At 36.4% G+C, this 9,479-nt stretch overlaps 1 long non-coding RNA gene across 1 annotated transcript; it reads right to left on the reverse strand.

Annotated features, from left to right (window-relative positions):
- Positions 1 to 7,387: 7,387 nt before the first annotated feature.
- LOC133524813 (uncharacterized) lies at positions 7,388 to 8,280 on the reverse strand. The gene is made up of 2 exons (XR_009800448.1): positions 8,026 to 8,280; positions 7,388 to 7,689 (listed from the first exon to the last, which is right to left on the reverse strand). It is a non-coding gene; the product is annotated as an uncharacterized LOC133524813 (long non-coding RNA).
- Positions 8,281 to 9,479: the final 1,199 nt, after the last annotated feature.

The following is a 9,479-nucleotide window of genomic DNA, read 5'->3' on the forward strand; positions in this document are numbered from 1 at the left end:
TTTAAAAATAAAACAAAATCTTACTTCTTACTATTTATTACTTAACATTTACATACATAATTTAAAACTGTTCAAAATGACCACCGTTAACTGTCACGCAGGCTAGAGCTCTAAATGAGATCCTTTGAGTAGCACGGCGTATTTCAGCTGCATTTTCTGCCATTTCTGCCGCTGCAGTTTCAATCCTTTGTCTTAATTGTTCTCTGGATTCGATAGGCACCGCGTACACTTTTTGCTTTAAATAGCCCCAAAAATAATAGTCCAGGGGTGTTAGATCTGGTGACCTCGGAGGCCAAGCCACTGGACCGCCTCTCCCAATCCACCTAGGATAATTTTCTGTAATAAAGGCACGAACATTATTCGCATAATGTGCTGGGGCTCCATCCAATTGGAAGTACAGTTTGCGTCTCGTCAACAATGGGATGTTTTCTAATAACCCTGGCAAGTCGTCACGCAAAAAGTGTAGCATGGCGTCTGCGTTAAGCCTTCTTGGCAATTCGAACGGGCCAATAAGTAAGTCGTCAATCATTCCAGCCCACATGTTAATTGAAAATTCGTGTTGGAATCTTGAGTCTCTTACCGCGAAGGGATTTTCCGCTGCCCAGATGTGCAAATTTCTGTAATTCGTTATGCCGGCTCTAGTAAATGTTGCCTCATCGGTCCAGAGAATGGTTCGTAGAAAATTCGGATGAAGCCGGTGCTGGCGTAATATCCACGTACAGAAAACCAGTCTCGGCACGCTATCGTCTTCAAGTAAGTTTTGAACCCGTCGATAATGATATGGGTGAAGACCTTCTTTTTTCAATATTCGCCAGACTTTCGTTTTTGTTATGCCAAGTCTTGTAGCAATCCTGCGAATGCTCAGTCCTGGGTCCGCTGTCACTAAACGTAGCACTTCCTCGTCATCATCATCATCACGAATAACTTGTACAGGTTCATTTCTTCTTCGATTTAAACCCAATTGACATAATTCGCGATGTACTGCAATAAAGGAGCGATAACCAAGGGCGGGCCGGTCCGGATATTGTCTTCTGTACTCTTCCGCAGCAGCACGTGCATTCCCATTGCATAAACCATACACAAAGTGCATGTCACCAATATGCAATGGTGGTAAATTTGCAATTCTGGCCATTTTTAAGTTTTAAACTTAAAAAGATGGAAAAATAGAAATACGTAGCGTCACGAACACAGGGCACGGTCGACTAACGATGATAAAAGCCCATAAATACCACAAGGACCGACGACGCCTGTTGGCGACGGAGAGGGGAGGCGAATGGAAGAGACAATTGATTTTACCTGCGTTACCCTTTTTTCGAACTGCGTGAAGGCTCATTTTCAAATAGTCGTATTTCGAAAAGTATTGATAATATCGTAAGGCATTGTTCAGTTAAGTTTTAGAGAAAACCATGGGCTTTAATATTAAAACATAAAATTTTAACATTTATGGGACATTTTTTTGAGTTTAGAGCCAAATTAATAAAAAAATGGCAAATTTTTGGTTAGAATTTGAAGTTTGTCGTTAGCGTCCATCCCCGTTTTTTTATTTTTTTATTTTTTTTTGTAACTAAGAGGATATGTTACAGTAATAGCAATAAATAAAATCAATCAGAATGACAAATAAACTTTAAACAACCGAAATATTTGAATAAAAGTGCAACAAGTCAGCCGTTTCTACAAAAAAAAAAAGAAATGACGATTAAAAAAAAACTTCTGTCGATAGACCCCCCTAAGTAATGTTTTTTATCGATAATTTTGCGCAAATAATCGACCTACTTCCGCCGGTCACTTCTCCCTGGGACACACTGTATACCTACTAGAAGGTCTCAACCCCTTGTATTATTGTATCATTTTATATTGAATGAAATAAACTTTATTATTATTATAAACTTTATTATAATTATCGTAAAAACTGAGGTAGATATATGCGGCTAAAGTGCAAATAACTACGATGAAAGACAATTCAGTTCTTCGTACGAAGGTTAGGATAACTAAAGTTACAGAAAATGTGTGTTACTTAAGTCTAGGCCAATTCGAAAATCATACAATTTTCTTCATTCAAAAATCGCAATTGGTCGTTGACATAGAATCTAGTAAGAGCTTCAAACGTCCTGCAGTGCCGTTCTCTCAGCCATTATTGGGCTCAAATCAAAAGTGTATTAAAAGAGAAGAATGAAACAGCCAAAAAACATAAACAATTCCAGCAGGTGACGGGCTGATGCAGGCAAATATGAAAAACGGGTCCGTAAAAGCTGCTACTGAATGCGCTAGGAAGAAGCTGCCTATGACTTTTCCAGAAAAAAATATGAATAAAAAAACTGACAAATATCTAAATTAAGTCTCTTTTTATTGTAGTTATTCTAAAAACCCTAGTTTGTTCTCAATCGCATCAGTTTTTTTCATTTGAAATTACCAGTTTTTTTCGGTACACCCCTTAAGCCAAGTCGAAAATTCTGGATCCACGTTCCCATGCTGTGCGGTACTTCTTGCGTCCGTGGTCTTGTGTTCCGGCCACTTTTCTTTTTTTTTTTTGGAGTTGACGCAGGTTAATGTCCCTCGTCCTCGTCCTGATCAGACGAATCAGACGACGTCATATTTTCTGAAATAATTTGATAGGTAATACAAATCTTGCTATGTAGATATACCGGTGTGAAGTTAGCGGCCGATGATAACCTGACTAAATTAAGAATGTATGTATATTTTCAACAAGAATACTGTTAAAACAAGCAGAACCGCAAAATCTCTACTTATAAGTAAACAAATCTAAATATTATAAAGCGCTAATAACCAGAAATGCACTTTAGCCGATAACTTCACAACTTAGCAGCCGAAGTGGTTTTTGATATCCAAGTGAATATTTTTTTGGAAGTAAACAATTTTTTTTTTTTTCTATTTTTACTTCTGTGGGATTTAATGACACTGATAAGTGCTTTAAACGGGCTGTTGCTCCAACTGCAGCCGAAGTGGTTTTGGATAAATTTGTCATAATTTCTGCATCTTAGACAACAAGCAATTAGCTATCAAATAACCCTATTTCTAGGGTGATACTCGACGGCATATAAGAGTGACAGAGGCGATAAAGAAGAAACATCAAGTTTCTATGAAAAAGTGCATTCATTCAAGATTTGCTGCAATCTTCGCATAATATAAGTTACGTGAACGTAATTGTGATTCGTATCGCATCCGACTCACGAGGTAACCTTATCTGGACCCTTTCCGGTCACATGCCCGCAGTAAATACAATTATAGAATTCAATCGTTGTTAAACTGTTTTTTAAGAGTAGAATCTTCGATGTTGAGGAACGTCACTTGATATATTCTTATTGTAAAATACCAGGGGCTCTGATTTCCTTAAACATCATTCAGTGAAATGGGTATGGCCACCATTCTATGTATTGGATTTGTCTCTTCTTCATGATAATTTTCTCTGTTTAATTTCGTAGGTCTGGTTTTAGTAATTGCATGTATCTAATGATTTTGATATAATTTCCATCCTTAACAACTGTGCATTTTATTATTATTTTTGCCCCTTCAACACGTTTGTCTTTAAATCCCAAAATATTTTCTATGGGAGCATTGCTCACCAGCTTTTCTTTCAACAAGTTAGTCCTTCTGTTATAGCGTATGGAATAGCGAAGGTTCATAAAACGAGTTGTGATTTTATCCAATATCGTTAAATTCAGTCTGATCTATAACTTGTACAGCACGTTTGTAGAATGCGCTATTTCTGAATATGGAAGTCTTGATTTTGTCATCTTTCGACACAGACGTACCTGTAGTCCCCATGTTTATAACGGATTCCATTGTTTGAGCATCAAGCTGACAAAGTAATATAATATTTTCTTGCGCGGTTGTTGAATCCGATGAACACTAGGGATTGTAATATCGGACGGTTTCCAATTCCGGAACTGATTTTCGATTTTGGGTCCCTATTCCGGAATTCCGGAACTGGTTCCGAAATTGGGTGGCACCATATTTTTATTAGATTTTTTTATAGAAAACAACAAAAAATGTGAAATTTTAATACTTTACGTTTATCAAATGAACATTAATATTGTTTCAATGGATCTTAATTTGAAGAGAATTCCTCAAAAAGTTTGTACATTTCTTAGATAGATGTAACAAAAAAAAAATGTGATTTTTTTATTGCATATTATTAAAAGGTTCCTTACAATTCAGGATATATACATTATTTCGGGATTTGAAGTGTAATTTTATGTGTAAAGTGTATTTAATTGAGTTGGGACAAACACAATTTCCTTTTTTGTTACTATAGCTTAAGTAGGAATTATTAATAAGTAATAACTACGAGGTGCGGTCCAAAAGTGTCCGGCCTAACAAAGAAAACAAGTAGATATATTTACAAAACCTTTTTTATTTTTCGATATAGTCCCCCTCTATTTCAACGCACTTTGCAGATCTCGTGATAAGCATTTCTATCCCCTTAAAAAAATACTCTGGAGTTTTGTCCTCAAAATGGGCGAAAACAGCTTGAGCCACTTCATCATCCGAAGAAAATCGTCTTCCCCTTAAGTCTGCCTTAAGTCTCGAGAACAGATAATAGTCGCTTGGGGCCAGGTCGGGGCTGTAAGGCGGGTGGCGAATTTCCTCGAAGCCACATTTTGTTACAGCAGCTTTGGCAATTGCAGCGGTGTGAACGGGAGCATTATCGTGGAGAAGCCGAACACCTCTACTGAGTTTTCCACGTCGCTTCTGCTTGATTGCCTCTCGTAATTGCTCAATAAGGGTGGCGTAGTAAGTGCCATTTACCGTGGTATTCCTTTCTTTTATATCAATCATTAGTATTCCGTGACAATCCCAGAATACCGTTGCCATTATCTTTTTGGTGGATTGCGTTACCTTGGCCTTTCTAGGCGGCCTTTCACCAAGACGGCGCCACTCCATCGATTCCCTTTTCGACAGAGGATCATAGTATAAAACCATGGTTTCATCTCCCGTAACAATCGACTCCAAATAACTTTTTCCGTAACGCCTATACGCATCTAAAAATTCTTGAGAACACGCTTTTCGCTCAGTTCGCTGCAAGCTCGAAAGAAGTTTGGGTACCCACCTAGCACTAACTTTATTCATGTGAAGATGTTCATGAAGAATCCTAAGTACTGAAGTTTTCGAAAGCCCGGTTCTTGCCGCTATTTCTTTAGTCTTAAGTCTTCGATCACTCAGAACTTCCTCTTCCACTAATTTGACACAGTCCTTGGTGAGTACTTCCACAGGCCGGCCGGAGCGAGGTTCGTCGTCAATGGACTCCCGCCCTAAACGAAACTGCTTACTCCATTCTTTTACCGTGGAAAATGACGGAGAAGTATCCCTGTACACGGCATCTAACCTTTTTTTTATATCGGTCGGACTGACCCCTTCCTTTGTCAGGAATGTGATCACGGAGCGATATTCCAATTTGAACATTTCGAAAATTCTTCGACTTACTATCGTTAAAACGCCGTGAAATCAAAACAACAACCAACAGAAATCCCAAAACCATACACGAAAAAGCAGAATAAATGACAATCGCGATGACATATATATATATTTTTTTAAGCCGCCAAATTTCTCCAGCCAGAAATTTTTGGACCGCACCTCGTACACACGAATTAATATGGTATTATTTATTAAATAGGGTAGTAATAACAAATACGCCCATATTTATTAACAAAACAATACTCTTGCGTAAGGTAATTAAAATAATAAATTGGATTAACACTTCTTAACGTTACCATTTAATCAATCCTCGGTTTTAAAATTAGGTTGTAACGCGTATTATTTAAGTAATCTTAATTGTCATTCGAAATTATCTTATGATGTTGACTATACTTAATTAATAAACATTTAACAAGTTCAACTTCTTTATAAAAAATAAATATAAATCAATAAAATTCTCCTAAATTTTCAAGGGACAGTAACAATAATAGGATCATTGGTAACAAAGTAAGAAATCTTAGGCATAGTGTTCATTAACTAGTATTTTTCAATATATACATTTTAATGTATACATTTAGTTGACGAATAGTCTACACAAGTCTTTGTAACTGCTAAAATTATCTGTGGCTAATTCCGAATATATTGAAATGAAACACTTTTAAAATAGATTAAACCGCATATATCAACCACATCCCCACGTTACGAGTTCTTTACAGCACTCTTTGTTATAGGGTTGAATGGATGACAGGACGTAGGAATGCTGATAATATATGCGATTCAATCACGGTAACAGAAGAAAATATTTCGTATCATACATTTTTCAGCGTAAGTACTCCGAATATTGGTTAGCTATGATATGGCAACAGTGGTTTTGAAAGACTGTTATAGTTTTGAAACAGGTAAATAACTAATTATCAAAATTAATCGCCATTTAGTGACCTAAAACGCACCATAAACAAAAAAAAAACCACTTATTCGTTAATAATTAATACGTACTTAATCTAGGTAAATTAAGATTTGTAAGAGATCGTTATTCATAATTTTACTACAGTGATGCTAAGTAGTCTACGTCTGTCACTAAACACGTCCAGGAGCGCACTGCGAGCGCGAAGCGAATCCCTTTGTGTTCGTCAAAAAACCGACAACTGGCGGAACGCAGCTGAGCACGAGCGAAACGTTCGGAGCGCGCTCGTTCGAGGCTCGTAAGTCGGTCGACTCTAGACGAATTGTGTTCGGCTCGTGCTCCGCTCGTGCTCGGGTCGCCTAGCGTGGACCCACCTTTCTAATTTAGTGTTCGTTAAAGGCGATTCCCTTAAGTATATTTTGTTTGTTCTCAAATATAACTTTTTGTGTTTTGAATTGCTGATATAATTTCTATTACATATCCAATTTGTTGCGGAACCTCTGTAGATCCGGTAATTATTGTTTGGGGTTCTGTCAATTCAGGGTCAAGATGTTGACTCGTATCCGTCAAAAGTAGGGATGCAACGATATGGCTATTACGATACCGATACGAATGACGAATGTATCGTAATAGCGAATACGATAACGAATGCATTACGATTATTTAATTTACATCTAATAAAACAAGTCAATTCAGTAAAATCAACATTTACTTAAGTTTTAAGGACAATTTACCACTTAATGTCGTAATTAAAATCAATTTCTTACTTAAGTATATTTTGTTTGTTCTCAAATAGAACTTTTTGTGTTTTGAATTGCTGATATAATTTCTATTACATATCCAATTTGTTGCGGAACCTCTGTAGATCCGGTAATTATTGTTTGGGGTTCTGTCAATTCAGGGTCAAGATGTTGACTCGTATCCGTCAAAAGCAGGGATGCAACGATATGGCTATTACGATACCGATACGAATGACGAATGTATCGTAATAGCGAATACGATAACGAATGCATTACGATTATTTAATTTACATCTAATAAAACAAGTCAATTCAGTAAAATCAACATTTACTTAAGTTTTAAGGACAATTTACCATTCTTGTTAAGAAAACATAATTTTTTTAAATTATCTGTTTTGAGTCTGTTTCTTATACCTATCCGTATGGATTAAACTGGCTGTGGAAAACAATCTTTCTGAATCCACTGTTGCTGGTTTGATGGACAAATACTTATGGGCCAATTTTTTCAAATGAGGAAATATAGTATTTTTTCTCCAATAACTTGAATAGCTTGTATCCATCTCTGCATTGGGTGCATTTAAATAAGCATTAATTTCGGCCATATAGTTTTGATCTGAAACAACAAATAAATAATAAATATGAATATTATGTAGGCACATTATTTCATTTTATTAAAATAATATCTGTTAACTAAGCAGTACTTAGTAAGTATTGTATTAGAGTATTTAGAGTCTACTTCATATCAGATTGTTTTTGTTTCATTTCAGTTTAAAAAAATCAATTCTGTATGTAAAAATTTCACTGATTTATTAATTAGTTATAGGTAGTACTAGTATCTAAAAGTTATTTATATTTATTTATTTTTCTGTTATGTATGTACCAGCTTTTATCTTTTTTATTAGGTAGGTAGTGTAGTATCTAAAATTCAAAATATATAAAGAAAACTCACTTCATGAAAAGTTTGAAAGAGGTTCCACAAACTCCGTGTCTGATATTATCTGTTGACAAACATTCCATATATTTTTTTTTTGAAGTAGATGGTCCAGGGTCCGTTTGAATTTCATTTATGCATGATGTGGTAGTAGAGGCAACCAACTCTATTTCTTCCTTCAATCTCTCTTTAACATTTCCAACAGCACATGAATTTTTAAAAACTCTTGCCTTGTACCTAGGATCCAAAATAGTAGCTGAGGCATATATTGTATTGTTCTCTATGTCACCATAGCGAGCTCTCATTTCAGTCGAAAGATTTTCTGCCAGCCCACGCACTGACTCTGGTAAGGTACGAGGGTGGGATGATAAGTAATTGGCCTAAGTAGAAAATACTTGAATTTCGGTGTTAAAACTAATTTTATTTTTCGACATAGTCTCCACCTAGCTCTATGCACTTATTCCATCTTCGCTCTAAAGCTGCGATGCCCTCCATAAGTTGCTAAGCCTGGTCGTTTTTGATGAATGCATTGATGAAGCTTATCTAAAAGATTAGCATAGTATTCCCCATTAATAGTTTTACCTTTGGGAAGGTAGTCTATCATCAAAATTCCACTAGCATCCCAAAAGACGGAAGCCATAACTTTTCCAGCCGACTTTACAGCCATAGCTTTTTTGGGACCCGAACATCCAGATTCAGTCCACTGTTTTGATTGAATTTTTGATTCTGGCGTGTAGTGGTGAACCCATGTTTCATCTGTTGTTACAAATCGACGCAAAAAATCAGCTTTATTTTTCTGAAAACGATCCAAACATTCTTCCGAATTTTGCACGCGGATTCTTTTTTGATCGTGCGTAAGCAATCGCGGCACCCAACGGGCGGATAACTTTTTCATATTTAATTCTTCACTTAGAATATGATGTACCCGTTCCTTTGATATCCCTGTAGTGTCAGCTATTTCTGATAACTTCAATCGTCGATCTGCCAAAACCATATCGTGCACTTTGGAGACCATTTCCGGAGTTGTGGCACTTTTTGGACGTCCAGAGCGGGCTTCATCTTGGACACTTGTACGGCCTCGTTTAAATTCAGCCACCCAGTTTTTTACTGTGGCGTGAGAAAGAGCACATTCACCTAAAACATTCTTTAACTCTTCATAAATACCTATCCCCTTCATACCCTTCATGTAAAGAAACTTTATCACCGCTCTTTGTTCAATTTTATCCATTTTGAAAACAATCGTCACAATATATTTTCAAATAACAGAAAATCGATAAAATATTTAAGCCATCAAATTTAAATTTCGAACACAGATAGCCAGAGACACGCTTACACGACAGCTTAAATTACGCTAGTTTATTTTTAAATTCAAACTTTTTAAATAGCTAAGGCCAGTTACTTATCATCCCGCCCTCGTATTATCATTAGTTGTGTTATTTAGGACCTGGCAAATGCTGTTGACCAATGGAATT

This window comes from Cydia pomonella, chromosome 14 (assembly GCF_033807575.1).
Source record: "Cydia pomonella isolate Wapato2018A chromosome 14, ilCydPomo1, whole genome shotgun sequence".
Taxonomy (NCBI): domain Eukaryota; kingdom Metazoa; phylum Arthropoda; class Insecta; order Lepidoptera; family Tortricidae; genus Cydia; species Cydia pomonella.